Source organism: Echinops telfairi, unplaced genomic scaffold (genome assembly GCF_000313985.2).
Source record: "Echinops telfairi isolate 266 unplaced genomic scaffold, ASM31398v2 ScPeMD7_1;HRSCAF=3_0, whole genome shotgun sequence".
Classification (NCBI taxonomy): Eukaryota; Metazoa; Chordata; class Mammalia; order Afrosoricida; family Tenrecidae; genus Echinops; species Echinops telfairi.
In genome coordinates this window covers 34,985,085-34,989,427 of record NW_022103896.1, presented here as the reverse complement: position 1 = coordinate 34,989,427, position 4,343 = coordinate 34,985,085, and the positions used below count along the sequence as shown (strand labels likewise).

Sequence of the window (4,343 nt, the reverse complement as noted above, 5' to 3'; positions counted from 1 at the left end):
GCTATAATTTTTTCCTGATCTTCTACTTATAAAGTGAGGTATCAGGACTAGAAGCTAGACAACATTTCTAGCAGTAACAAAATATAAAATAAATATCAAGAGCTTTTACCAGAAGCAAATTATTTCCTAGACAAGTACTGTATTAAGTAAAATTTAACGCCACAAAAACCATTAGATAATGCATGACTGTAACAAATGCAGTGCCACCGAGTGGATTCTGACTCATGGTGACTTTACATTTTTTTCCAAGGCTGTAAATCTTTACTGGAACAGCCAGTCTCATTTTTCTCCTGTGGAGCTGCTATAGGCTTGAACCACCAGACCTGTCTGTGGTAAACAGCCCAACACTTAACTGACAGCACCCTGTTATACGTATAAACTGTCTGTTATATGCATAAAATGACTAAAGTAGAAAATACATGAAATGTGGTGTTTTTCAAACAGTAGATTTCTTAAACAATTGGTTATTTTGAACCTCATAAATATATTTTGGCACAAATAACTCTTCACCCTTACTTTTGGCCTGCCAAACTCATCCTTCAAGATGCGGCTCCGACTTCTCTTCTTTTGGGAAGCTTCCTTTGGCCCATATAAATCTTCGCTCACTGCTGTTTAGGCACCAGAGTGCCCAGAAGAGCCTATCCTTGTGGTACGACTTATTCAGCTACTATAATTTTTGCAAAGACTACATCCACATAAATAATGTTACTTGTGTAAAAATAAAGGAATATTGCATCAATTTACCTTTCCTTGTCCCCTGCCAGCTCCTTCCCCCTCTCCCCTACCAGGCTCTGACCCCCTTGATGGCCAAATCCATATTTTGGGAACACATATATTTTACCCCCCAAAACAAAAACATACAAACTGACTGCCACCAAGTTGATTCCTACTGCTAGCAACCTACTTCTAGCAGGATAGAACTGTCCTTGTCGGTTTCCAAGGATGTAACTCTACAGAAATAGAAAGCCTCATCCTTATGAGGAAAGTTTTGCATATGGTTCTCAATAAAGACCTGAATGGATGGATGACTGAGTGACAGGGGACAACTGTTATGTTAGAAAGGATTTGAATGATTAAACAATAATGTGAATGATTAAACAATAACAATAACGTGAATGATTAAGCAATAACAGAATTCCATGCACTTCTCTTTTCGCTAGTCCTAAATCCATTTCTCTAGCTGCTTTTTTTCTCATCTACCTTTAGATATTTAACTTATCATTGACTCATCTTTATCTGTGAAATAAAGTTGTTGTTGTTGTTTTAGTACATGATTGCCTTTGCTTTTTCCTTGAAAGTGAAACTTTCACTTGAAACTTTCTGTTTCTAGTGAACAGAAGCCCAACACACACCACTACGCCACCAGGGCTCCTTTGAAGTCGGTGGAGTCTCATACCCAGAGTCCTTTAGTAGGTAAAGAGTACAGATTGTGGAAGTAAAGATGCTGGGATTCCAACTGGTTTTGTTAATTATGACATTGAAGAAAGTCTCACTTTGTGACTCAAGCTTTGAACCCTGGCTCGATTTCTTAGTAACTTGTGAAACCTGGGGACAAAGACTTGCCCACACAGTGCCTCCATTTTCTCATCTCTAAAACACATTTAGTAATAATGCCTCCCTCGTGGCGGTGTAGGACTATTAAGTAAGTGGCATATAAAGTGTCTAGTAAAATGGAATGTGAGTGTTAGCTGTTCCGTAAAGTAGAGGATCAGCAAAAGGGGAGGAAGACCCTCAGCCAGATGGCTTCCGCACTGGACTCAAACAACAATTGTGAGGGTGGTAGGACCAGCAGTGGTGCATTCTGCTTTCTTTACATCGAGCTGCGAATTGGTAAAGCTGGTCTCTCTAGTGTGTAAGCACTGGGAAGGTGGGGATTCTGTCCATTTTGTTCACTTCCGTACCTCCAGTTCATAGACTAGTGCCTGCCATATGGTTGCACGTATCAGTTTCTTTATCTGCAAAATGAGAGTGCCAGCCTTGCAGAGTTTATCAAGTTTAAATGACGTAATACATCTGAAGAACATAATGTTACTTAGCTATCATTCTCATTAATATTCTACCCAAAAAGGACAGAATTAATATTCACAGAAAAAACAGTCCCTGCCATCAAGCCATCGCTCACTCATAGTGACCCATGTGTGTTTCTGAGACTGTCACTGTTTACGGGAGTGGAGCACCAGTCTTTCTCCCTAGGAGCTGCTGGTTGTTTCGAACTGCTGACCATGTGGATCGCAGCCCCATGCATAACCACCACCCTACACAATTAATATTAGACTCCAGATATTTATTTTCCCGTCTTGTCTAGCTGTGCTGCTTTATGACTTTGTTTTTAGGATTCGCTTTGTTTTGCTTTTTGTTCCTTCCACAGTCAGCTCTTATCACTATTGTTTAGTCTAATCAATTAATGTTCTTCCTTCTATGGGTGTTTTCAGTAACGAGGGAAAGGAAAACTCTATTGCTGGTCTCATTATGAAAATACTGATCGTTCCATCTTTCTTTCTTCTCAGAGTCTAAGTATCTTTTTATGTCATCAGTTTCTCTGAAAGTTTTGGGTTGACCAACTGCTGAAATCTAATACATGCTATTCACTTTATAAATCTACTGAAAACCAAAAATACTTTTTAAAACTTAAATCACACAAGCTTAATCTGTATCTATGTCATATTGCATGTAACTGTAATTGGGAGAAAAGGCTGTTTAAGAGGGGCTTCAAAAAGTTCAAAGGAAAATGGAACTAAAGGGCCATGGATGTTTTACATGAACTAGTTGAAGCTCCTTCGTATTTTGTTTCACACTCAAAGGAAAGAAGGTAACTGTCCGTGTCCTTCAGCAATTTGAAGTTACCGTGAAATGTTGGCTTTTGGGATGTTAGATCTCCTGGTTTAATGCAAAGTTATATAACAAAAAATTAATTTAGGATTCTAAAAATTGGCTTTGGATAAATATCAAATATAGATCATACATTTCTGGCTTATATATTTTTAGCACTTGGATTTATTTTTCCTTATTCAATCCCTGTTGCAAGTTCTACTACCACTTCCCCAAAGGAATTTTATATATTATTTTAAAATAGTGTTAAAAAATCTAATAAATTATTGTATGATCCCCCAAAAGATTTGTGACTATCATTAATATAGATGAATTAGATCACTTTCAAAAAACCATTTCAGTTTCCACAATTAAATTATTCTTGTATTGTTTAAATGAAAAATCTCATTTTATTATTTTTTTTGAGTTGTCTCTTCTGTGAATAAAAATGATTTGGTAAGAAAGGGTGCTTGTAAAATTCCCTGGCTTTATCAGCTTCTGCTAGAATAGCTGGCAGCTTACCTTCCTCAATGTATCCAAATTTTCCTCTGCAATGATACCATGTCAACAGATCCTCCATTGGTGTGACGATGTGATTTTAAATTGCAGACTCTCTATAGTTTACTGATTTATTGGGTCTCTCCCCCTACTAGAGTGTAAGCTCCATGAGGGCAGGTTGTTGAGCTGCTCTGATCACAAGTGTATCCTACGCATCGACATAGGTGCGCAATTAATGTTAACTGAGCAAATAGTTTAATATTCCAGGGCGTATGTAGTAAAGAACTTATGTAATGTTCTGGAAATGTTTGTTGAGTGAAACAAAATGATTTTAGGTTGTGTACTGTACATTTTACAGAGCACTCGTAAGCTCCTCTCCTGCAGGCGCACATCAACAGGCGAGGGCCTGAGTCGGAGTGGAGACCTTTGGGCCCCTTGCATACATTTTCTACATTAATTTAATTAGTAAGGAAACTGAGAGGTTGAGTGGTTTGCCTAAAGTTACAAAAACGTGTCTTCTGACTCGAGGTGAAAGAGTTAAAAGTTGCTGTTCGTTCTGAGCTAGAGGAGTACAGATTGTGGAGTGTGACTGTGCTGTGTTTCTAGCGGCTGCTGTTTCCAAATGTGAGGATGCTATTTTCTATTTCGTTGTTGGGCCTTGCAGCGTTTCACCAAAATGGGCAGCAGATTCTTTAATTTGGGGAAAAGAAACCATGGAAAGAAAAATCCTGAATCTAAAGCAAATGAGTAGCCCTCGTAGTTCTGGTTCAGCGTTCGCTGGTTTTTTGTTGGTTTTTAAACTTTAGGCTGTTGATGTTTTGTTGGTTTTTAATGTCCTCTCACCCACACCCCCCTTGAGTCTTTAATCTTTTTTAACAAAGAGAGTGGGAAAAGAAGATGCTTGGATTCTAGATGTTCATGAGATCTGCTCAAAATACCATGGGTATTCTGATTTGAAGAAAATGTCGGTGTTTTCCTCCTTTTCTGTACTTTAGCCGCGCAACCCATCTCTAGGGAAACAGACAACAGGGAAAGTG

General features: G+C 38.4%; 1 protein-coding gene across 31 annotated transcripts in view; it reads left to right on the top strand.

The window, feature by feature from the left end:
* Positions 1-4,343, top strand: part of RIMS2 (regulating synaptic membrane exocytosis 2) — a 438,267-nt gene that overhangs the window by 405,983 nt on the left and 27,941 nt on the right. The window lies entirely within an intron of this gene.